Source organism: Stenella coeruleoalba (genome assembly GCF_951394435.1).
Source record: "Stenella coeruleoalba genome assembly, chromosome: 5".
Lineage (NCBI taxonomy): Eukaryota > Metazoa > Chordata > Mammalia > Artiodactyla > Delphinidae > Stenella > Stenella coeruleoalba.
Window position 1 is genome coordinate 2,146,491 of NC_137150.1, and position 27,151 is coordinate 2,173,641.

General features: G+C 39.8%; 1 protein-coding gene across 16 annotated transcripts in view; it reads right to left on the reverse strand.

Annotated features, from left to right (window-relative positions):
- RARB (retinoic acid receptor beta) overlaps positions 1–27,151 on the reverse strand; it is a 1,070,304-nt gene that overhangs the window by 549,010 nt on the left and 494,143 nt on the right. For 8 of the 16 annotated variants that reach the window (XM_079921499.1, XM_079921514.1, XM_079921515.1 and 5 more), the window contains 2 exons: positions 18,287–18,326; positions 11,551–11,602 (listed from right to left, as the gene is read on the reverse strand). The gene's annotated coding sequence lies outside the window, so the exon portion shown is untranslated. Of the gene's footprint in view, positions 1–11,550; positions 11,603–13,285; positions 13,389–15,623; positions 15,685–18,286; positions 18,327–19,132; positions 20,480–27,151 lie in introns of those variants that run through there. The other 8 variants (XM_079921511.1, XM_079921504.1, XM_079921516.1 and 5 more) reach the window with 5 other exon arrangements.

Consider the following 27,151-nt stretch of genomic DNA (forward strand, 5'->3'; position numbering starts at 1 on the left):
TGCAAGAGGAGAGCATCAACAGGGCAAAGTGAGAGACAGCTTGTTCTGTTTGTGCTCTACTTGTGCTCTCCAAGTAGTGTATGCCACTCATACCACGATTTCCTTAAAAAGAGTAGATTCCAAAAGCATTTGAGACATCAAGCTGGGAAGGTGTTTTTTTGGTTTCTTTTTGTTTTTACCAAAATGTCCCACATATACTTTCTTTTTCATTACCTCAGGTTATAAAGTATATTTCGGCAGTGCCTCTCCCTAGACTGTAAAATCAGGGTTTGTCTTCTCTAAATATTTTCCAATTTGCAACTTTTGCTTTTTCAATCATGTCAAATGTCACCATCTCATAACTGGTTACTATCATCCTTCTAAGTGAACTGATTGTATTGTCACCAAAAAGGATGTAACCTGAGGGTCTGGACAGGAAGTGAAAGAATTAAGGTTGTAGAGAAGGAGCTTCCTGTCTGTGTTTTCCTCCTCTGGCTGAAGGAGTTTGAAGCAGGAATGCCGCAAACACAAACCATCCACTCGGGGCAGACATGCATTTGGCTTACTAAGTGTTGGTTTGGGTGTGGAGGGAAAGGCATAATGCTGGACCTTCTAGCATGTGTCTTTCAGCAAAATCCCAAATCACTGTATCTGAAGTAGCAAGACATATATTTTTAATTTTATAGCCAAAATATATTGTTTATGACTACCAAAAGCCAGTAACAACCTCTGTTTTCCCTGACTTGATTCAGGCTTTGGGTTTGAACTGCCTGCTAACCACAGTCAACCATTCATTCTATGAATATTTAATGAGCCTCTCCTAATGGGCTGGCTACTCTTGCGTACTAGAGAAATAGAAGTGATCAGGTAAAAATTCTAGCTTGCATGGAGCTTATTTTCGAATGGTCATAACTCCTACATTTTATTTATTTTTTAACTTTTTAAAAAGTAACTAATTTTTGGCTGTGTTGGGTCTTGGTTGCTGTGTGAGGGCTTTCCCCAGTTGCAGCAAGCAGGGGCTACTCTTTGTTGCATTGCGCGGGCTTCTCACTGTAGTGCCTTCTCTTGTTGCGGAGCACGGGCTCTAGGCGCGCGGGCTGCAGTTGCTGTGGCACGCGGGCTCAGTAGTTGTGGCTCACGGGCTTCTTTGCTCCGTGGCATGTGGGATCTTCCTGGACCAGGGCTCAAACCCATGTCCCCTGCCTTGGCAGGCAGACTCTTAACCACTGTGCCACCAGGGAAGCCCAATTCCTACATTTTAGTGACTCCACTTTGTACTTGTCAGTGGCACTCAAGACTTGGAGGAAACATGGTGGACTGAGACTGGTGAATGTCAGCAGCCCATGGCAAGGGAAGATCTTAAGAGAAATTATTTCTAGCTACGTTCTGACTGCCAACAGCCCCTGGTGCTTGCATCTTCCCCAGACTATAGCAACGAGGCAATGGAGACAAGAGTTCTAGTGAGTTGGACATTGTAAAGTACAAGACAACCATGGAGTTCCTTGCATCTCGTGCTAGAGAAGAAACAAGTCAGGCCCCCAGGGACTCAAAGAACAAACCTTTCCCTCCATAGGAAGGGGCTTGATCTGTGCCCTTGTGCTTATCACACAGGACTGCTGTGAGGGTTAAATGAGTGTATAGTACTCAGAATTGTGCCCAGCAGATATTTTTGTGCTACTAGTATTATTAATCACTGTGTCCTCACTGGGTCCTCTTGTCCCGTATACTGTTAAGTCCTAAACATTTTATACAATTATGTCTCTACCTAAAAATATCTTTAATAATGGGATACTGTTGTATCCAGGTACCTCAAGGTACCTGGAGGTTGAGTCTTATTCTGATAATCTCATGTAACTCAAACAGCATCTACTGCCTTTAATACCAAGGGTTTCTAGCTAAGTGTGTACTGAATTGAATTAGAAATGTCTTTAGGGCCTCCCTGGTGGCACAGTAGTTAAGAATCCACCTGCCAATGCAGGGGACACGGGTTCAATCCCTGGTCCAGGAAGATCCCACATGCCGTGGAGCAACTAAGCCCATGCGCCACAACTACTGAGCCTGCGCTCTAGAGCCCACGAGCCACAACTACTGAGCTCGCGCAACACAACTACTGAAGCCCGCGCACCTAGAACCCGTGCTCCGCAACAAGAGAAGCCACTGCAATCAGAAGCCCGCACACTGCAACAAAGAGTAGCCCCTGCTCCCCGCACTAGAGGAAGCCCTCATGCAGCAACGAAGACCCAACACAGCCAAAAATAAATAAATAAATATATTTTTAAAAAAGAAAAGAAAAGTCTTTAGGTCTATTCAGTTAAGACTTCAAACAAACATCTCTGGAGTCACTGTTATGGGTTAAATTGTCTCCCCCCACCCCCTCAAAAAAAAAAAGAAGAAGATATACTGAAGCCTTAATTTCTGAATATGACCTTATTTGGAAATTGGGTTACCGCTGATGTAATTAGTTAAGATCACAGTGGAATAGGATGGGCCCCTAATCCATATGTCTGGTGTCTTGTAAGAAGACAGCCATGTGGAGACAGAGAGACACAGGGAGAAGACCAGGTGATGGTCAAGGCAGAGACTAGACTTAGGAGCGGCAAGCTGAGGAATGCCGAGGACTGCTGGCAAACGACCAGAAGCTAGGAAGATACAAGGGAGGATTCTCCCCTCCAGGGTTCAGCCTAGCCCTGCTGACACGCTGATTTCAGATGTCTGGCCTCCAGAACTGTGAGCTGATAAATTTACATTGCTTGAAGCCACCCAGCTTGTGAAACTTTGTTACAGCAGCCCCAGGAGACTAGGGTCTCCTCCCTGAGTCATTCATATCAGTAGCTGTGCAGCATGGGCTTCCTCACCACAAGATGCACGGTTTATTTTGTGGCTCAACATTTACACATAGAATATGTGCCACTAACAGGTCAAAACAGACTCAGTTGTCCTAGGAGAATGATGCCTTATTCATCTAAGTTTCCCTCCTTACACCTTTTCCCCAATAGTTCAGATGTTCTTGAAGTCTGCCAGATAAAACACTCTGACAGCATACACTTAGGAAGCCACAGGGGACAGATCCAGGGTGTCAGAGAACAATCCCACGGAGATTTAGAATGCCCTCAGCATTTACGTCCAGGTAGGAGACTTGGGGAGATTTTCGAGGCAGATTTCAGAAGTGAGATTACCCTAAGAAGTTTCCAGGGTTCTCTTGGTGCCCTAAGAACTCTATTCAATGTAAAATCATTCCTTGCTTGGGTGGAAAGATGCAGCATAAAAATCTGGTGCAATATATGCCAGTTAATTCAACAACATATCAAACTGTCTAAGAAAGTCCTTAGAAAAGGTTTACCTTTTGTGTCACCAGGGAACTGAGTGATAGGAAGGAAAGCTCATGAAGAGGAGATTTTCTCTAACTTCTGCCTACAGTGCATAAATCAATGGTATTCTCAAGTCCCCTCAATATCAATGAGTTTATCTGATAAGCAGGCAAGTATTTACAGATGCTGAAAAAAAATCTCCGGTTTTTCTTTTTCTCCCCTTCCCATTCCAGCCTAATTTCTTGTTTCCTTTCTGTCTTTCTACCATTTCTTTACTTCTTCCTTCCCCTTCTTGTTCTTCTGCTAGTCTTTGCATTGTAAAAGGAGGAAAGGTTTGTCTGACAGCTGCTATCTCCTACCTCTCAGCTTCTAAATGCTATGTTGAGTGTGGGGTCTTCACTTCATTTATTTATTTTTTTAAGATTTAGTCTCCCTGCCCTGAACTGGGCTTAGGGTAATTGTGTGTCTGCTTGAGGGCTGAATGCAATCTCTAGCCTTTTTCATAAAGTTTATGGCCCTGGTGCCCCTTTACAAGTCTCCTGTGGCTGATTGATGGGCTCATTTCTGATACTAACTATAAAGGATTGGCCATCCCGAAGATAAGCCGCTCCTCCCCCAAGCATCTCAAGAGGGAAGGGCGGCCGCCTTACAGAGGAGCCCTCCGTTATGGATGGCGCTTCTCGCCGCAATCAGATTCATTCCTCAGCGGCCCAGGCACTGCCCTGCACTGAAGGACTGCCCCACAGGACACACAAGCTCAGCCAGGTCCTTTCGTTAATGGGCGTCGGAGGATTCAAACATCATCACGGGTGGGAGGGAGAATGCAGTAGCTAGCACCCCATCTCCTAACTTGTGTTCATTCTCTTTAGGCGTCATTTGCCCAGAGGTCAGACTCACAGCGTATTGATTATTCAGTAATTCAAGCCTTTTTATTCAATCGAAGTTTTCCTCAGAGTTTACCCTTTAATATTTGTTCTTAGGTTTCATGTCAATCTGTGTTTTTCTCCTTAAGCTATCTTTCAAACATCTCTTCATGGGACAAATGTGGTGATGAGCAATTCTTCCCAAGTTCTACAACTTGTAATTTCTGGGTCAAAATGACACTTGAATTCTCAGTGAAAGGCAAAAACGGGAGAGAGGATGGCCGGTGGCGAGGTGGGGGGTGGGTGGGAGGGTAGGGGAAGAGAGGTTGAAAAAGAGGGGGAGGGGAAGGAGAGACAGAGGGAGGGAGGGGGAGAGCTGGGGAGGGAGGGGGGAGGGAGGAGAGGAGGAGGGATTTTAGGAAGCCTAACACCTAAATCTTAACTGGAGACTTAATTTCCTGGAGGAAGGGGAGTTAATTTGTCACTTGCCAAAAACCAAGACATGAGAGATATCACAAAAGAGCAGAGGGAGATCACCTGGCAACATATCAGGTGTGGTGAGCAAGGGGAAGGGAGGAATCAAAGACCAGTGCAAGCAGAGGAGGAGAAGCAGGTTGGCGAAAAAAGTGTTATCCATCATTCAAATATTCACTGAACACTTTATAGGGTAGGTATGACACTATGACTCGGGTTATCAGAGCTAAGACAGTCAATGCACATAAGGAACCCACACTTTAAGTAATGAACTGGGCTTCCCTGGTGGCGCAGTGGTTAAGAATCCACCTGCCAATGCAAGGGACATGGGTTCGAGCCCTGGTCCAGGAAGATTCCACATGCCGCGGAGTAACTAAGCCCATGCGCCACAACTACTGAGCCTGCACTCTAAAGCCTGCAAGCCACAACGACTGAGCCTGCGCCTAGAGCTGGTGCTCCGTAACAAGAGAAGCCACTGCAATGAGAAGCCCGTGCACTGCAATGAAGAGTAGCCCCCGCTCGCCACAACTAAAGAAAGCCCACACAGAGCAACGAAGACCCAATGCAGTCAAAAATAAATAAATTTATAAAAAAGAAAAAGAAAACATCAGACCTGTAACCAAATAATTACATTCAATGTTATATTGTGATAAAACGCATTTAGAGACGTTACCAACACTTCTATATACAGCCCTGTCTGGTTTCTTTCTTACATCACATCACAAAACAGCAAGAACAAGATAACAAGAACAACAAAGAACAAAAAAGTCAATGTCACCAATAACATCTGTGTTGTTAAACCCAATGAGTATCTTTCAGATCTTATTGTAACAAATATTATTTGACCTAATGGACCGCTTCCTCCATCTTGAAACACTCTCTTCTTGGGTCTACTGCATACCACATTCTTTGGTTTTCCAACTACATCTCTGTTTCTTTTTAATCTCTTTTGCAACATCATCTCCTCTTGCCAACCATAAAATGTGGCGACTTCTCCAAGGTTTGGTCCTGTGCTTACGGAAGCACAGGACCAAACCTTCTTTGTACTCTCCTAGGCAATACCATTCACCCTCTGCCTTCAGTCACCTTCAGGGTGCCAAGAACACTCAAATGATCGCTCCAGGCAGAATTCTTCCTCTACAACCCAAGTGTAATGCTTGTCTCTCCCAGGTGCCCGTAGAGTTAGCTGCACCCTTGCTGGGCACTTCCTTGGTAAGTCTGTGTCTGTCTGTATCTGCCAGTGAGGACCTGTGCATTATTCAGCTGTGTGTGTTCAGTGTTTGACAAGGCGTCTGGCACATGGTGTGGGTTCACAGTTTGTTCAGATGGAATTGACTGGAATTAGGGCAGGGCTTGGGGGCAGAAGGCATGGCACCATTCCACATACTGGGGTGCTGCTGGGTCATTCTGCCTTGGCAGATGAGCTAAGATAGCTCACTGCGGGAACAACTTTTCTGACGATAATCTCTTAATTATAATCTCTTAAAAGGAGGACAAATGTATACATGGGATTTAACATGGCTGATTTTTATTTTATTTTTTCTGTTATTTTTGTATTATCAGAGTTTTCTGCAATGTATATATACTACGTTTATAATTGGTTTTTATAATTTTTTATTTGGCTGCACCACACGGCATGTGGGATCTTAGTTTCCTGACCAGGGACGGAACCTGTGCCCCCTGTAGTGGAAGCACAGAGTCTAAATCATTGGATCCCTCCAGAGAAGTCCCATTTGGGGATTTTTAACAATTTCTTTTGAGGTCTGCTCTATGTATTGATAGGACAAAAGAGAGAAAAGTATGTGTGTATGATACACACACACAGAGTCAGTGTAGTGAAATGAAAAAGAGGAATGTGAATTTCTAGCAGAAATTCTAGGAGTTGGAATCCAAGGGGTTAGAACACGTTTTTCTTCAATAAAAGTATTGCCCAAATTCTTCAATAAGCAGTTGCCCAAACTGCCTTTGTTTCTAAGTGACTTTTAGGGAGAAATAGGACAAAGAGAAATTATTTACTCAAATGGCCTGTCACTCCTGATTTTCAAGAATTAAACACAAAAATGTATTTTTACATAATAAATTTGATAGTAACATATGCTCTCCTGCATTCTAACTCGGACTACAATCTTTGATGAGTAGACACTGACATCCTAGTCAAGCCATTCAAGCCATCAAAATAAGCAACTCCTTATGAAAATGAAAATTGAATATTACATTGGAGAAATTGAAAGCATGTTTTATCAAAGGCAATTTGTCTGTTACCTGACAGCCTTGGAAAACAACAGGAAAATTACATCTCACATTAAAATGAAAAGGCAGCAGCTTCTTTAAACATTACAGTAATAAGGGAACCTTGGGTCATTAAAAAAACCCCTGTTTATTCTATATGCTGGCACTGTATGACATCTTCTCTCCTGTGTTCCCCTAGGGGGTGGGGTGGGAAGGGCATATTTCTGCACTAGTTAATGGATCATAGAAGAAAGGAGTACCACTTTCTTCCTTTTAAAAAATTCTTCCTTTATCGGTAAAAAAAAAAGAGTGATTCTACGAAGCAGTCTCAAGGGCTATCAAAGTGGTAAAGCCATCAGGTGTGTCAGGAAAAAAACGAGTGATTCTACGAAGCAATCTCAAGGGCCATCAAAGTGGTGAAGCCATCAGGTATGTCAGGCAACAGGCAGCTCCCTCCTTCAGGGCAGAGCCAGTGGTTCCCATGCCTTCCAGCCCTGCGTCAGCCCTCTGACGTTATTCCTCGTGTGTTTGGCCCGTGTGAGCTGGATTCGTGTAGGGAATTCACACCCTAGATTCTCGGATATGGTACCAAGAATTCCCTAACTACACATTTATTTGCGGAACTTTTTAGCCTCTGCCCACTGTGATAAGGAAAGCAGCCATGAATTCTGGTCATGCTTTGGGTGGAACAATCATGCTCATGTCTATCTTGGTTATGTCTGTTAAATCACCAGGAGTATAACGGAAAAATTAGTCCAATATGTGGCACATCTAGTGAAAGTACTTCTATAATGCTTGAGTCAGGTTAACACTATCAGTACTACTCGTAGCCAGTGCTGCTTGTGTACTGCAAAGATTTGCTTATTGTACTGCAGCAGTTTAACATCATTTTCTGAATATTAAAATATATTCAGTTTTCTTTTTAAATGGACCATCTAGAGGAAAAGCATAGTTATTAACCCAGTAACTAGTTCTTTAACGCCAATATTTCAGAGAGCTCAAGTTTCACTAAAGCACTCTATGGTGTAGAAATAAATTTTATGCGAACCGAATGAATCTTAGATTCTCTGCAAGGGTTTTAATAACTAAAATAATAGAAAAAAGACTTCACAATAACATAGGAGTGACTCCAGAAACTGAAAAAAAAGGGTAGTTCTAGAATAATGCCTAAAATCAAGTGTACTTAACCAATTTATGCTTTTCTTATGTTCTTCAACTAAATGAACTTCACTGATTATGACATTTGATCACTACCTTTAACTCAGAGCTTCAGTGGGTGAAACATTTCGCTTCTGAGTTCTGGGAAGACTGATCCACATGTAAGTGGTCTGCAGTTCAATTTGTGGACCTGCAAGTGCAGTGGAGTAGAGAGATGCAGAGCTCTGACACTTTCCAGCTATGCGGTCTCAGAAACTCAGTTTCCTAAAATATAATTTGGGAAAACAACGCTTTCTTCTAGTACAAGAAATCCTAATATATAAAGGTGTTAGTTCCCTTCCTAAGTGCTTCACATACATTTTAGGTTAGGACTGGGTAAAGTTATCTCCTTTCAGAGATGCTGTATGTTTCCTCTAATGGAACAATTAGCTACATGCGTCACAAACGTCCCTTGATGATACTGTAAGAACATTTCAGTGAGCACTAAAAGCAAGACCCCTTTTTTGGATAGCCTACAACTATATGTGAAAAAAAAAATACTAAAAATAATGCCATTTTTGATTGCTGATGTCATGGGCATTGGCAAGAATATTGAAGCTGTACATCAAAAAGATATTTTGGGGATAAGTCAGCAAAAGAATAAAGCAGAGCTCTGGAGCTCTCGTGAAATTGAGAGATCTCTTTTGTATCAAAGTATATTTATGAGATAATATTTCAACAGAAATGGAGAAAAAATGGAAATCCATTGCCGTTATATTACTATTGTGTTGAAGTGGCAATCTTATAATGAAATCTAAAATTCCAGCTCTCATATCCTAAAGTGGATGCCTGCTTGCTTTAATCTTGGTTATCGTTATATTACTAAAGCAATCATTGAAATTAGCTTTGGCATTTACAAAAAGGCAAGATGGGTCTACTCTTCCCTCCTGCCTTTACATAATCCCCTCCCTCTAGCTCGATGATGCCCTTGACAACAAAAGTTCAAGAACACCCAACTGCAACCAGACATTTGGTAATCACAGTTTTCGCTAATTGAGTCTTACTAAGTCACATAGGAGTTGTTAATTCTGGTTCAGCTCACCCAGACCACACCCTCTGAGACCTCTCAGGCACGTGAAGTAAAAAGATTTATTTACCAGTGCTTCTCTTATCTTGAAACTGAGCCTGAATGTGACCCTGTGCAAGGCCCCAACCTCGCAGGGTCTATGCTTCTTTATTTGCACAACAAGTGTCTTCAACTAGTACACACTACAGATCCCTTTGAGCGCCAATATTTTATGACTGCTATAGTCTTTAAGTTGTTTCTTAAACTTCTGTTATTCAGATTCCACTGGCATGAATTTTGCCTTGTTGGCAAGCAACTTCCATTCTTCATGTATTAGTTTTATTTAGGTCAGCACACTTTTTTGTTTGTTTTTTACCTGAATAAATACGTTTAAGATGGACAAGTTATAACACTCCTATAAGTGATAAATCAGCTTCACTTACCACAAATATAAGGTAAACTGTAAAAATAAAAAGGATTGGGAAAAAAACCCAGTGCAATTGAATCCTGGTTAGATGCTGTGGCCTAAGGATAGCTGTAAGTCTCAGGGCTGATCTCTTTGTTAAAAACAGCTACAGAAGATGGAATATCACCACACAGCCATTCTTGTCAAGAGAATCAAAATTTTGGAGGAGACGTGAAAGGAGAATAAAATACTTTCCTCACTATAAGATTTAATATGGTACCACCACTGATGTAGATCTCATTGCTGGGATAACTTCTGTGACTATTAAAAGGCTGTGTTACATTTCAGACTCAACCGCCAGATCAGGTTGGGCAAATTCTTCAGTTGTCAAAATATCTTGACTATATTCACATACTTATTCTCAAAAATGAACACTATATCAACTTGAATCACTTAACTTTTTTCCCCTAAGTTTTATGCCATAGTCATTATTAGCAATACTTAATTAGTATAAAATACTTTGCTCTCCAGAATATAAACTGCAACAATAAATTAATAGAATTATTCCAGTTTTCATTTAAATTTGGACAAAAAGAGCTAGCTCAGAGTTAAGAAAAAACAACAACATAAACACAAAACAGAAGAATGTTGTGTTCAATTTTAAAATATTCAGTTGAATGAAACTATCCCAGCAGAGAAAAAAAACAAATTTATCATGTCATAAAAAATACGTTAAATTGGAAATGAATTAGAAAAAGAAATACAGTTATTTGGAACGGCTATAGGAATTCTGCTTTAAAGTAACCAATTGAATTTACCCAGTAGGTTCACTTGAAGATAAATTAAAATGTGATTATATGAGAAATTTATAGTTAAGTAGCATTACATTAATTCCTTATTTTTTCCTAGTACACTTTAATATGTTTTTCTTTCCTATTCTTTGTACATACTTATCTTCCCAATAAAAAATAATAAATAATGAAGGAAGTGATGGGTAAATGAAATTTTATTTTCACTATAATTAGATTTCCCCTCTCAGAAATCGTCCATCTTCTTAAATCACTGTGAATTAAACTATAAGTGTTTCCTTTATTGCAAAATTCCATGCAAAGCATGCTAATCCTTTCTCAGGAAATCTCAGGATCATTCTGGTATAGCTGTGTTTACCCAAACTTTGCCAACAGTTTGAGAACATGATTTTTAAGAGGATCTACACAAGTCTTGGACTTGCGGAGATATCAGTAAATTTGGGCAATTCTTCCTTCCCCAAGTGCTTCTTCACCTACATGAGTACCAAAGTTCTGCATTAACCCCCATCCCGGGAGGAAGAGAATTTTCTCATATGCTAACTACTGAATTACACAGGTTATTTCATTTAGTTTTCAGAATAACCCTGCAGTCTGGGTATTAGTACCCACACTTTACTCAAGAGGCCAGTGAGCCTACATGCCTCACCCAAGGCCACATCTAATAATGGAAACTCAAGCTCAGTCCCCTTCCTCTCTATACCCAGGGCATTCGTCATGCTTCCTCCTCAGACATCATTGTTTACCAAAATCACTCTTCTTCTTCTTTCTGTATTTCAGGAGTTAGAAAACTATAACCTGTAGCACAAATGTTCCCTGTGCTTGTCTTTACAAAGTTTTATTGGAATACACACCCACGTGTTTACATATTGTCTGTGGCTCCTTTTTTGACACAACAGCAAAGCTGAGTAGCTGGGACAGAGGCTGTGGGTCCACAGAGCCTAAAATGTTTATTATTTAGCCCTTTCCAGAAAAGGTTTGCCAGCCTCTGCCCTATTCCATCTACATGTTAGCTGAGAGAAAATAAGGCTATCTGTACAAGATGTATGTAAAAGAACAATTTGCAGAAAGATTTATATATATATAGTATGACTCTGTTTTCGGAAGAAAGTTAACATTTGCTTCTATGTATACATATAAATACTTGCAAAGTTCATATGCCAAACTGTGGTTATATCTGAGGCATCAGATTATATAGGGAAACTTTCACGATATTTTAAATATTTAAATTACTTCAATATCTGCTTATGTGAATTTCTTTATTTCTTCTTTCTTTACTCACCAGGTATGGGTCCTCAGGCAGTTCCCTTCATCTCTGCAGGGCTCTATTTTATCTGTAAAATGAGGAGCTGGGTTAGGCAATCTTTCAAATTCCTTATAATTCTAACCCCCGCCGCTGTATTTAATGCAGCCGCCCAATTTCCTAGGATCATTTAATTTTGATAACTACCAATCATAGGGAAAGATGTTTGCAGGGGAAAACTATAATTTAAAATTTTCCATTTGTCATTTTTATTAGAAGTAACCTTCACAGACAACTCACTCTTCTCAGACCATTTCACTAGAATCTCTTTCACGAGAATAGTCACAGGAATTCTAAGATACCACCGTATTTATAACTCAGTCTAAAATTAATTTCTCATCAGAGAGCATAGCCAACTGTGATTCTTGGGGACAAAGGTTCTCTACCCCGATTTCAAGTTTGTTTTCTCTAAACATGATCTTTTTTGGTTCCCATTCTATGACTTATGTTTGCATTTGTAATTTGTTGACTTGCTTTTGTAAAGAACAAGACACTGAACTTTTGTCTTCAGAATGCTCATATCCTAGAAGTTCCCATTTCCTCTAAATTTGATTTTGTTTTTAGTTTTATTTTAAAAGCAACATTACAAATCTCAAAAATCATTAAATATATATTCCTATTTTATATCAAATATAAAGTACAGAACATATTTTTGTAATCATTTTGTGACGAAATTATGAAAGTTAAAATCAAAACAAGTACCCAGTAAAAGTGACCTATGGAGAGGATGGACACAGTCCCAGCTAGTGGAGGTGTACATCAGTATGATTTTCTGGGGGGATATTTTCAGTCATATATTCAAAGCCTCAGGAGTTTAGCCAAGAAATTTCACTTTTATGAGTGTACCCTAAGCAAATAATTAAAATTAAGGAAAAGGTAGACATCCCACTATTTATAAAAATGAAGAACTAGTAAACAAATGTATGTAAACAGTGGCTTGCTTAAGGCAACTGAGATGCAACAATGTTATTAAGTACTATGCAACCATTAAAATTATAATATAAAAACAATGTATAAAAGATCATGGGGAAATGTTGGTTCTAAAAAGTAGAAAATGGCTGTAAAATAATGCATATAATAGGATTCCATTTCTTGTGAAAATGTATATGTGTAAAGATTTTTATGTATGTCAGAAAGCAACTGGGAGGATTCCAGCCAAAATGTCAATACTGGCTACCACTTGGCGAAAGAATTATAGTAAATTTTTGGATCTTTCGGTAAATTTGCAATCTTTCTGCATTGACCACATATTATATTATCATAAGAATTATTTAGGGGCAGCAAATTATAGTTATAAACGTAACTGTAAAGTCTCTAGATTATGTCTACCCATATGATCAGAACTTCATGGAATCAATCATTTCAATGATTCAGGAAGCATATCATTTTAACTGAATCTAAGTAAACAGTTGTTTTTTTTTGTTTGTTTGTTTTTTTGCGGTACGCGGGCCTCTCACTGTTGTGGCCTCTCCCGTGGCGGAGCACAGGCTCCGGACGCGCAGGCTCAGCGGCCATGGCTCACGGGCCCAGCCGCTCCGCGGCATGTGGGATCCTCCCGGACCGGGGCATGAACCCGTGTCCCCTGCATCGGCAGGCGGACTCTCAACCACTGCGCCACCAGGGAAGCCCTCATTCTTTTTCTTAGGGCAGTACGTCATTCATTTCTGAGCTCTTTTTAAAATAACTTATAATATTGTACTTATTTGCTTTTTACTTGGTTTTGATGCACCTGCCGATTCAATTGTAAGCTCCATGAGGGCAGGAGTCATATCTTTTTGCTTCATTTGGCACAGATCTCATTAAATACTTCAGCGAGACTAGGTAAAAGAACAAAACAACTAAAGCTTTGCAACATCTTAAAATCAAAAGTCATTAGATTGGTTGGTCGGTTCCTGTAATCTCTAATGGCCCAAGTTTGGCAAAACGTTTCCCGCAATTAACCTCTCAGAACTTACAGAACCCAACCACATGAAAGCAGAGTGTACTATATCAACCTCCAGTGTATTTATGGACACCAAGACCATCAATCTTGATGATCTAGGGAAAGTTAATCTTTACCCGCGCACTGCCCATTATTTAATTTTATGCCTTTAAAAGATTACATCTGATAAATCAGCCATAATCAAAACTTTGAACTCCAAATATAATTAACCAGAGGCACCCCAGTACCATTTAGGTGAAAGTCAAAGTGCAGGAAGTTCACACTGAGAATGCTGCAATCTGAGTGGAATGGAAGTGCATGATTAGACATTGGTCAGCCATGTCTAGAGAGGAGAGTCTAATTCAGGAAATATTACGCACGTGCACGCATGTGTGTGTATGTATAAAATGCTGATTGTGCAGAACTCTGTCTTTACATCACCTATAAAGACAGGCTTCCAAAGCAAATTAATAGTGTAAGCAACATGTTTTTCAAACAACTCTGTGTGAATCATTTTTTTCTAAGCAATAATTCAATTTCATGGAGAGCTTTTCTAAAGGACTTTATTTGTCAAGCTCTGAATACACTGCCTTTAGTAAAAATATTCTATTTCTTTAAAACTAACTGATAGCTGAGCTTTCTCCATTGTTTGGGCTAGTCTTCCTCCAGTAGGTTGGAATGAATTAAAGTTCATCATCTCCTTAAAATATAAAAGCAAGCACAAATACAATTTAAAGGCCAAGAAACTGAAACAAAAGAAGTTCTCATTTTTCCTTTGAAGCTGCTCTCAATACCATAGGATCCACGAATGAGGAAGCCTTTCCTACACCAAGTGATCAAAACAAAAATCGAAGGGGAAAGTTACTCAATTATCTGGTAAATTCAGTCAGTGAGGAAAGCCAACCTAGATTAATTGAGGCTCCATTTTAAGTACCGATTTTTGCTTATGATGTTTCTAAGAGATTAGGGATTTAAAATTCAGTCTCTAGAGTAAGCATTTTTGTCTTAAATTAAAAGTTATAAAATAAGTCGATCAAAACCCAACTCCCATTCTCAAATGTAATTTGAAAAATTACGGAGACAACCACAAGTCACTTAACAATGGAATATCTTACTTTAAGTCATAATCAGTACACAAGAGTGCTTATGGCAAAAGATCCCTAAAATGTCTCTTCCCTACTGGTTTATAAATGCCAGTGGAACTGGTTTGCATGCTGAAGGCAACAAGCATGGAAGTTTCCAGCAGAAAGTCTTATAAAGCTTAAATGTAGCAGTGGGACCATTCCGACTCAGCCCATAAGCTTCAAGGTTAGAAGCTAACGTTTCAATGATCTACCTGATCATCAGTGGTGAATCACTGTGGAAACTGCAACAATGTCCTGGTATTTGGGCTAAATGGTGGGGAGTGCCACCATGAAATACTGCTTCATGGAGAGCTAACAATGAAGGCTCATATACTAACGATATGGTTACTTCAAGGCTTAGTAATTTGTTCTACATTCAATCAATTTACATGGACTTTAGCTGGTTATTGGTCATTAAGGAGATTTTTCCCTCAGGATTCTGAGTAAGGTCAAAGGAAGAATTGAGCTGAGCGAGTATTTTATTTTGTATGTAAAGACAAATAACACTATATTTTGTTGAATAATTGAAAGAATTCTATCCTCTTAAAATGCTGATGGCAAAACCCTCAGCCAAAAGAAGGGTTTAATTATCTTCCCTGAGATGCACACAAGTATTAAACAAATCAACAGGTATTAGACATATACTGAAAATTCCATCACAATATAACCCGATACTACAAATGGCATTATTTCGTTCTTTTTTATGGCTGAGTAAGCAACATGGATGGACCTATAGATTGTCATACTGGATGAAGTTAAGTCAGACAGAGAAGGACAAAAATCATATATCACTTATATGTGGAATCTAAAGAAATGGTACAAATGAACTTATCTACAAAACAGAAATAGAGTCATAGATGTATTGATAGTAAACAATCTTCTTATTGGTACCAGAGGAGAAGGGGGGAGATAAATTCGGAGATTGGGATTGACATATACATACTACTATATATAAAATAGATAACTAATACACACTACTATATATAAAATAGATAACTAATAAGGACCTACTGTATAGCACAGGGAACTCTTCTCAGTACTCTGTAATGATCCATATGGGAAAAGAATCTAAAAAAGAGTGGACACAGGTGTATGTATAACTGATTCACTTTGCTGTACACCTGAAACTAACACAACATTGTAAATCAACTATACTCCAATAAATTTTTTTAAAAAACACCTTGCTACTAAGAGCATCTATTGCTCTGAGACAGAGTCCCAACTTTTAAACAGGTGGCAAGAATCTAGTAGGTTCAACCTTCTTCTCCCTTTACACCTGCTTTCTATATTCTGGAAAGTTTTCTATCAATGTGCAAACCATATTTTTGCACATATTAAGGTCCTTTATTTTAGACATTCGGTGTTGCAAACTGGTGAGCTACAGGTCAAATTGTGCACACAGATATGTTTTTGAGCCAGTACCCTTTAAGGCTGAATTTCAGTGCTTTTAGATGGGTCTATCTCTTTGGCTTCTCAGAGGCTCCCCTCTCCCCCACTGCCTATACCAGCTGTTTGGAAGCTTTCTCACACTGACAGTGCCTACCCCGCCTCTCATGGTTTGTTTTCCTATCTTAGGAGAGTGCCTAGCATGTGTCAGTCCTCTGCCACCAGCCTGTTGCCAGCAGGAAATTAATCTCTTGGCCCCTTTGAAACCTCTTCCTGCACATTGGGCTCTGAATCAAGAAAACTGCCAAGAGTTGGGCATGTTTCCCAGGATGATGATAGTGATTATTTACTGTCACCATGGACTGGTAAAATTAAACTTTCTTCCCATAGCATTTAATGATAATCATGGAATACTGGACATAGCACTGCCCACACCCTCCTAGATCCCTTTCGGAGCTTTGCACACACCAGCTCCCCAGGTGTGTTCACTCCAAACAGCCAGCACCTGTGACTCTTTGTGGGCTGATCATCAGATACAGGAGTAATAAATATGGTGCCGTGACTCCGGGTACGTCCTACATTAGTTCCAGAGCTCCCCAGCAGGACAGGACCTAAGTTACTCTCCAGCGTACTTTTCTTGATACGACCCCTTTGTTAGTCTCCTTCTCTTTCCTGTCCTACCCCTCCCCAGCTCTTCCTCTTACTTTCCCCCAATCCTCACCATAAGCTCTGCTTCTGGGAAGCCTACTTAAGACAGCTCATTTCCTAAATGGGAAGGGACTCTTCTAGAGACTCCGTAGTGTTCCCATAAAACAAGGTGACTCAAGTTGGAACTTCTGCGAGTTACAATCTCTGTACTATCTCTGCACATGCAATGCACTTTGAATTCTCAAGGGCCCTCAGTACATAAATCAGTTACCACAAGGATGCTTGAGGCTGACAGCAGAATCATCCATCAAATGCATGCCTGGTACTTGGCAACAGGTACTTCCAGGACATGCTAAATTTGCAATAATGTGCAAAAATTCCTGTTGCTGTCAAGGAACTATGGGACACCTTACCAGTTCGTCTCTCTTTTTTTTAATTTACCAAATGACAGGATTAATTTACAAACTGAAATCTCAAACCTCAATATGGTTGTGAATTTTAACTTTGGAATCATATTTCTGAAACGATGACTTTTAATTTGTTACTCTTGAGAACTGCTTTTTGGCAAAAGCAGAACGAATAAGCGTTAACGATGTAGCCTCGGGTTCAGAAACGGGTGTTATGAGTTTCTAATACATGAAGTATTTAAAGGCTGATGAGACAGTACATTATATCTGCATGGTAATTTAGTTCAGAAGTTCACAATTATTTTATTTGCAATATTAATTGCTTTTGTCTCTCAATAAATGACTCTGTAGGAAGTGGAATTCAATTTCATTCATTTTCAATAATCGAGATTGCTTTGAACCAGCTCAATAACTCTCACTCCTCTTGGCCTCCGATGTATTGCTGGTGGTAGCACATAAATAATCTCAGTTTTCCTTTTAGATTCCTAAGCAGAGCTGGCTTTTGGCAAAAGAGCTAAGGAGACACGGTTAGCTGTCCACACCCCAGCCCTTTGCTTTATGGCCTGTTCAGCATCCACAGTCCCCCTGCTTCTCAGCTTCTCACACTGTGGTCACCCCTGCCCCCTCTCTCCCGCCAAGGGCAAGTGGTAGGAGAAAGTGATTCACACACCTGGGATCTCGAGCCCCTTGCCTTTGCTCATCCTGTGCCTCTGCCTGAGGTGGCCTCTGCCTATACATCCAAATGCACCAAGAAGTGAGCTGGTGGGTCAAATCAAAGACCGCCATCTCCGCAGAGCCCCTGCAGCTCTGCCTGGGGTAGGAGGGAACATGTGGCCCCCCGGGCTCCTCTGCACCCCTCCCACCCTCCTTCAGCTCCTCCACTGGCTTACAGGTTTTCACATGCCTCTCTCCTCCACTAGACAACTGGCTTCTCAAGGTCACAAAGAACAAACCATTTATCTACATATTTCATGTAACGCTTAGCTATGCTCCTTGTTCCAAAAAAGTCTGAATTCAGAGAAAGACAAATACCACATGATATCGCTTATATGTGGGATTAAAAAAATGATACAAATGAACTTATTTACAAAACAGAAACAGACTCACAGACCTAGAGAACGAATTTATGGTTACCAGAGGGGAAGGGTTGGGGGGAGGGACAGACTGGGAGTTTGGAATTAACATACACACACCACTATATATAATATAGATAATCAACAAGGACCTACTGTATGACACAGGGAACTCTGCTTCATATTCTGCAATAACCTAAATGGGAACAGAATATGAAAAAGAACAGATACATGTGTATGTAGAACTGAATCACTTTGCTGTACACAAACTAATACAACATTGTTAATCAACTATATGCCGATATAAAATAAAAATTAAAGAATGTATATATATGTATAACTGAATCACTTTTCTGTACAGCAGAAATTAATACATTGTAAATCAACTCTACTTCAATTTAAAAAATTAAAATTGGGGAGAAAATAAAGTTTTAACTTGTTTAAAAAAAAAGTCTAAATGAATAAATAAACCAATGGATGAATTAATAAGCAGTGCGTTAAGAGCGGCTTTCTGTGTTTTAGCCCCATGAAACTACTTTAGTTTCTGCAGCACAAGTTTCACTAACTCACCTCAGAGCCTTTGTTTATCCACAGATCCCAGTCTTGATTGGGTTGTACTGGTTCTGTGTCCCTGTGGACCCCCACCCAGCCCCTATTAAACTGAGGACCCCTCAAGGGCAAGGACAGTGGCATCCACGCCCAAAGTAGGAGCTCGACCGTATCTGTGGGATGAACGGGGTCATGGTGCCCTGTGGCTCCATTAGGTTTCCTTTCCAAAATTTATACTTCAAAAGATTCCAGGCAGGGTGTTTCATGAACAAGAGCAAAACAAAAACACAGTAAGAGCCACACCACTTTTATTGGACTTGCTACATGCCAGACACTATTCTAAGCACTTTACGAATATTAACTCATCGAGTTCCCACAACCCTTTGCGATGGGTGCTATTACCACCCCACTTTATCCATGAGGAGAAAAACACCAGGAAATGAAGCGACTTACCTGAATTTATTGACAGTCTCCCTTATAAAAGCCTGGTAATGGTGTCAGGACATTAAAAGGGACAGCTGATGTTGAGACAGGGAGCACCATCACAGCGTAAACCAACACATGGCTTCCCTTGTTGATAAAGTTTTAAACTGGGGGGGAGGGGTCAGTTGAGTTAAACAGGGGACTTAGTGATTTCCTAATTTTCATTGCAGATCCTCTCTTTTGGCCCTGATGCTCTTTTCTTATCCACATTTCCAGTATTCTCTTGGACATTTTCCTATGGTTTGATAACTCACACTCATTATGTCCACAAACAACTCATTCCTCTCCAGTTTCTGCTTCTAATCACTTCTCCAGTTCTGTGAATGGAATTATCATTAATCTAGTTATCCTGATTTGAATCACTGACCTTTTGCCCCTTTTGCTCTCCTCTTCCAACTGTCCTAGAGTGTTTTTCATTCCTTTCCTCACAGCTGTCCCATCCTTCCACACCCACTGTCTGTAAGCAGCTTTAGTTTTTTCCTTCCTCTCACCCCTGAAATCACAGCATCCCACCTTCTTGCAATACCTTTACATCCATCCTGTTCTAAGATATTTTGCCTACAGCCGCCTGATTTTTCTTCCTAGAGAGCAGTTCTACCCTAGCACCTTACTCCAAGGTTTCTAGTAGCTCTCCTGCTCTACTGAAGCCCACATGACTTCTTCTACCTGACAGTCAAGGTTGTTGGTGGTTGGTGGAGACACCTAACACTCATTCTCCACACCACATTTCCATAGAAGAAATTTCACTTCTGGTCCCTCCTTCAAGAGAGAGCAGTGTCAGAGAGAACATTCATTTCTGCCCAGTCTGGTAAGACTGAGGTAAAGATCTTTGTATACCCGTGATGTAGTCGAGCTTTGGCTGATTTCTGTTATAAGACATCCCTGGTCCCCTCTCTTCCACAGACTCCACCCTTGGGTCTAGAGGCTTGTGGTTGTCGACATGCTCTGTAGACAAATACATGCAAAATTTAGAAAGCCTGACTAAGTTCCTGTTCCAAACTACATCCCCCATGCTAACTTTATTGTAAATTCTGCTGGTAACTTAATTTGTGTCTGACTCCTGTTTCTTTCTGTCAAAATGTTCAGAACCCATAGGTGAAGGAATATGGCTAATGCCTCAAGAACCTCAATAAAAGTCCTCTATAACTTGGCATCAATTTATCTCAAGTCTCTTAACCAACTTTCAAAATGTTGACATGAAGGTTCTTGCCCAAGTTCACTACGGGTTGTCCTCCAAGTGCACCTAGCCCTCCCATGCCCTTATGTCATTGTGCATTCTGACTCTTCAGAGAACACATTTCTCACCATTTTTTTTTTTTTTTTGCCTGAAAAATCCTGTTTCAGGGACCTTTTAAGATGTTACCTCCTCCAAGATAAAAGTAGTTTCTCATCTGCATGAACTCTCAGCTCACTCATGTTCTCTTCCATGAGTTAGTTCACCTTGACTTATTTTAGTTGTACTTTTGTCTCACTGACTTTTCTTAACTGTAACTTCTTTGAAGTATCTGTTGTCTGATAACACAGAGCTGCTAATGAATTAATAGTCGTATCCTCAAAAATCAATTGAATTGAATATGGGGTCTTATTTTTAAACAGAAAAAAGCTCTATTAGCAATAAATTTTCTTCCTGTACAAATTCAAAGATTTATCACCTGATATTTGCAAATACCCTTATCCTCCTCTCATGTTTCTCATATTTTTAAGCACTTAAGATTCAAAGAGGGTAGACTCTACTTTGATTTTTAGGTACAAAGCATCTTTAGACAGTTCTTCAAAAGTATTTGCAAGCTTCCTTTTTTCATTTCTTTATAAACCTCAGGCCAACACCTGTCTTCTTGCTGCAAAATCTCCCTCTCTCCTACATTTACAAATAGAATGACAATTGTGAGCATTCTCCTCCTCCGTACTTGTACTTTATCTGTGTTTCTCAATACCCCTGACAAGTAGTTGAAACTCTGCTCTATCTCAACACCTGCTTTTCCTCTGTGATGATTAAACATTTTCACTTAAAATTCCACTTCTGCCTTTTCTATGGTCCCACCTAGAAAGGCCTATTCTACCTATGTTAAACACAGCATATCAAAGATACACATTTAACTCTACTTCCTCCCTAAAGGCATAAATCCACAAAGTTAAAGAGAATGGGAGAGGAGATGACAGCAGATGAAAGATATCAACAAAATTTTAGTATCTGGAAAGCATACGGAAAACTTTGCAGACCAGAGAGAATTAAAACAGTAAATTGTAGCTTGAGTCAAAGAGGAGTGGATGGTCAGCAAGAACCAAGCCAGTTTATATGACAAAAGGAAAAGTCATCAAAGAATATGGCATTTTTGTCTAACAGCAATGTTTATACAATCATATGCATAATATCGAATGCTGATTGAATTAAAATTGTGCTAGAGCTATGTTGGAAAATGCGGATGGGAACTGAGTACATAAGTATAATATGAAAGAGTTAAATTTTGATCTTCTATAATTGGATGTCAGTAAATCATTTCTACTACTGAATAATCACAGTGTGAAAAAGTAGATTAGAAACATTAAAACAGAATAAAAGAAAATTGCTGAAAAGTTGAAAACAGTTGCCCCAAGGGAGCAGGAATCATTGCTGGAAAATGCCGGAGCAGGGCATTGCTGCTTTGTCATAAGCCACGCAGAACTATTTGACTTCTCGAACCGAATACAGGTAATACTTTTCCTCTAAAAAGAGACCTCTTCACTCAAGTGTAACAGGACATAATTTTAATATTTCTGAAATCATGAGCCTTCTGAGAAGTAAAGCTTCATTTAAAAAGTATCACCTCAAAGGACAAATAACAAGTGCTGGCGAGGGTGTGGAGAAAGGGAGAACACTGTTGGTGGGAATGTAAATTGGTGCAGCCACTATGGAAAACGATATGGAGGTTCCTCAGAAAACTAAAAATAGAATTACCATATGATCCAGCAATACCAGTCTTGGGCATATAACCCGACAAAACTGTAATACAAAAAGTTAACATGCACCCCTTTGTTCATTGCAGCACTGTTCACAATAGCCAAGACCTGGAAGCAACCTAAATGTCCACTGACAGATGAATAGATAAAGAAGATGTGGTACATATATACAATGGAATACTACTCAGCCATGAAAAAGAACGAAATAATGCCATTTGCATCAACATGGATGGACCTATAGATTATCATACTAAGCAAAGCAAGTCACAAAGAGAAAGACAAATACCCTATGATATCACTTACATGTGAAATCTAAAATATGACACAAATGAACTTATCTATGAAACAGAAACAGACTCACAGATGTGGGGAACAGACTTGTGGTTGCCAAGGGGGAGAGGGGGTGGCAGAGGGAAAGATTGGAAGTTTGGGATTAGCAGATGCAAAATAGTATATTTAGGAGGGATAAACAACAAGGCCCTACTGTATAGCACAGGGAACTATATTCAATATCCCATGATAAACCATAATGGAAAAGAATACGAAAAAATATATATTATATATATAACTGAAATACTTTGCTGTACACCAGAAACTAAAACAACATTGTAAATCAGCTATACACGTCAATAAAATTTTTTAAAAATATTAGCTCAAGGGTCTCATCTTTAGGATTGATCCTTTTGTAAAATATTGACCATTTCAGATAACTTTGGTCGTACGGTAATGAAATGTGTCTCCTGTGCTCAAATAAGGCTAACCCTGTGGTGGTGAACATGCCTCCTGCTGGACCCTTTCCCCAGACAGTGTGGAGTGGGTTGGGGCAGAGCTTTCCAGGTTTGATTCTTGCACAGCCATCTCATCATACCATCTGCATGTTGTCACATGAAACTCCATGAGTCGAGAAACTTGACACACTTATATAAGCCTGGCATATGCTTTTCCATCTTTTTGAAGTTCCCTTCCTCATCTGCTTAGAAAACTCTTTTAATTATCCTTAAAAATCCAGAGTAAATATTCTTTCTTCCATGAAGCTTTCCTTCCCCAAATAGTTAAGGATCCTCTTCCTGTTTGCTTGATTCTATTACTTACCATGTCACTCACAACCAGTTACCTCTCTACATGTCTTCCCTTTACTAGACTTTGAGGTCTTTGGGAGAGGGAACTGTGTCTTATTTATTCACAGTGCCAAAAATATTTATCAAATGAACAGATCCAGGAACTTAGGTAGCTCCTATCAAATACCTGAAATGTTCATTAATTCTACAGGAAATCACCAAGAGCCCCACCATCCGCTTATATCTAAAAGTCCAATCAATGTGAAGAAGCTGAGCTAAAATCCCATGCTTTAATTCTCAACACTACATAAGAGGCATTTTGCACAGACAGATGTCACAGAACTACATGTTCAAAGTATGCCCTCTTGCCTTTATGAACCTCAAAGCCTGTCCCAGAAAGTCTGCCAACGTTTTCATGACAAGCATCTCAATTGGAAAAAGAATGGCCAGAATGATGGAAATTAGTAAGGAAAAATTGCTAGTCTAGATCATACATATTCCAAAGTCAACGCTGAAATTCTCGAAACTCTAAATCAATATTTGGTGGACTTTTGACAATTCTCTGTCCAATCACATGAATGCTAAAGTCAGTAGTGGAAGAGGACAAAATCTGTCTAGAACTGGTAGAGAAAACTGTTTCTGATGAGCCTCAGCTTGCCCTTCCGAACCTGGCTCCTTTCTCCCAGTTCCTGGGATGTCAGTCTTCCACAGGCACCTCTGAAGAGTCCCACTGCTTATTCTGAGCTACTTCAACCTGGCCTGATCCACAAGACTTCTCCAAATCAGCTGAAAACTATGCCTGGTTTCATTTCTGTACCAAGGACAGTTATATCACTGCTGAACTAAAGAGAGACATGACCTTAATTTCTTTCTCTGCAGATAAATCTTTTTCATCCCCTAAAACTATAAAAGCCTCGCTGTATAGAGCAAAACAATCAGATAAAGAGTAAAGAAATCTGAGAGCAATGTCTTTCCCCAGAGAATCCACTAGTTTTCTGCTACCATAAAGATTAATCAACACATGCAGAATGTCTCAGAAATTGAGATACAGTTATAAACATTTTTTTAACCTTAGTGAATATATACAAGCAAAACTTGGACAATGAAATAAGCCCTTGAACATCATAATACATTCCTTCAAAATATCAACATTCTGCTTTTACTGACATACGTTAACATGGGAAAGCTGGATGCATTTATTTGGGATATCATATGTTGGGGGGTAGAGATGCTTTGTACAAAGTATTCTGCAAGGCGGAGCCATTCAGTTGACCATGTAGGAAATACAGATTGGTAATTTGAATGGCCCAAATCACCGAGTTAACAATTTTTCAATCCAGTGTTTTTCACTGTGTAGATAAGATTTATACAAAGTGGAGATGAAATGAGCAATAATCCTAGTAATCTATGCTAGCAGGACAACCTGTGTAATTCAGTACAGAAATGCTGGTAGGCAGCAGCATGGTGCAGTGGGAAGAGCAGGTGTTGGGAGCCCAAAGGACCTAGGTTCAAATTCTTTGAGCCTCTCAGTTTATTTCTCTGCAGAAATAGGGAAAACACAAGGGCCACTGTACTGAGTGACTGGAAGAAAGCCCCCAGCGTAGGCTTAATAAATGGTCATGATTATTCAAAATACGCCGTGGTCCTTCATCCTATTCTACCCATGGACACATGGCCTCAAGTTACCATGAAACACCATTTTCCTTAACGTTTACGGCGTCCTATCTAGTAGGTGTGGAGTCTGGGTGAATATTTTAAACACTCCCTTTTCTTCCTCCACCAGGATCTTTTACATAAACATTTTTTTTTAATGAACTCCCCGCCCCTAGCCTTTCCTTATGGATTGTGCCCCCGACCTAATTACACAAGTACCTGATGGGCTGGAACGCTTCCAAAAGGGCCTCTTAGGAAAAACAATCTGAAGGGTTCTCTTCCCCTTCTTCTGTAATTACATAATTACTCAGCTGACTAATATGAGTCACCGTGTGCCATTCTAATCTCCCAGGCACAAAACAGTTTTATTATTTTCCTTGGAACTACCTAATTACCCGACGGATAGCAGTAACTCCAGGGCTCTTTTCAGTAAGTAATCTGTAAAACTCAAGGCTGAAACTCCTCCAGAAGTCTTTGAAAATGGAGGAGAACTTAGAATAAGACTATCATTCACCACATGAGACACTGGAGTTCTCGGGGACCAGGGTGGTCGGATGATGCACCACAAATAATTCTGGAAAAAAACAATTGTTCAGACTCTGGGCATGGAATAAGTTAATGAGGCAGATTCTCCCTGCTGGGTTTTAGGAAATAAGTGTTTCTGAGACAGAACAGCAGTGACTGAGAGCAGTTAAAAAAGAACTTAGCAAGCATTCCCGATACACGTGTACTTATTAATAAACTATATACAACTGCTGTGGCTGATCCATATATTTACTATTAGCGAAGCTTAATATTTTGATACAGCCTAAATAATAATAGAAATTATGATATTTTTCCATATCCCAAAGGATGTTAGTGTACCCTGTTTTGGAAAATGCTGCCTTCTAGAATACCAAAGTCTCTAATATGTTCTAGAATTGGTTTATGATTGGCTTGTAGTCAGTCTCTATTCACTTAGGGAAGAGATTAGTAGACTGCCTATATTAATTTTTTTTCTCCTTTTTAAAAAGGAATGTGAAAAATACTCATGCAAGCCTGTGAGCACATCAGCCTATCCCAGGATATGTCCTAGGAAAGGCTCAGAAACCAACAGGCACAAGAATCTTCTCTCTATGTGGTTCCTGACCTTCTTCTTCCCCTAATTTCCCATCCAACCCCAGGAGTGGTGGATTTACGACAGCCTCTTTCTGGTCTCGAGTTTAAACGGTTGCACAGACTACGTGATTTAGAAAGCTAATATGTTGGCCTATGCCTTGGGTAACATAGATTTTCAATAAAAAGAAACATGTATTTATCCAAGCTATTGAACAGCTAGGTCTAATCAGTATTAACTCTGATCAAGCCATTTTCCAATGTATCATAAAATACTAAGTCATGGTCATAATTCAACTGTATCTAGAACTGTCCTCTATAGTTCATATTCATTAAAACATTTTAAGAAAAAGGCTACAAAAATGTTATTTTAGGACTAATAGAAATATTGAACCTAAAGAACTTCTGAAGCTTCACAAATACAGCTGAACCTAGTCATAAGCTTGTAATTTACTGAAGTAATTATTGATTCAAGTCCATGACAATGAATTTTATATTCCAGAGATTCACAGTTCCCATTTCTTAAAAGTTTCACAGCTGTTAGAAAAAATAAATTAAAAAAACTGTTCAGTCAAGTCTGATTCTTCTGGTAGATAAACCAAATCACACAGTGTAGTAGAAGTAGCTACGCTGAAGTCGTTTTGACAGTTGAACACAAACAGAGGCCCCAAACAATGCACACACAGCAACAGTACACTTCCCTGGGGGAGGAAGCTCTGGCCTTGAATGTCTAGAAGGGGCCAGCAGGCTGTGCATTAACTTAAACCTCTCAGATAACACACCTCACTTTCTCTTTGGGAAAGGCCTCCTCATCAACATCCCCTGCCCCATCCTGGACCCCAAACTTCCTCAATTCTGTTAACTATGGGAGAGAAGAGAAGGAAGCTTCCTGACATATCTATAAATGTACATCTCACTCTCTCTTCCCAGATTGGAGGTTTAAGACTGTCCTTTATTCAGCCATCATCTGGGAAAGCTGCTTTTGCAAGGAGGTGCTATACCTGTGCTTATCCCAGCTTTTAGACCAGTGATTTCCTAGAAACAGACCTGACATCTTTCTTCCTCTCTTCTCAGACCTCTTGGTACCACCAAACTAGACTTAAAGAGTTTTGAACCTTGTCATTGGGTATAGTCCATTCTACAACTAGAATAAAATAGCTTGAGAGACTTTGATTATCAAGTTGATGACTCCCCTTCAAGCTGTGAATGTGGATGGAAACTCTTAATTTTTTTAAGAGACATGGGA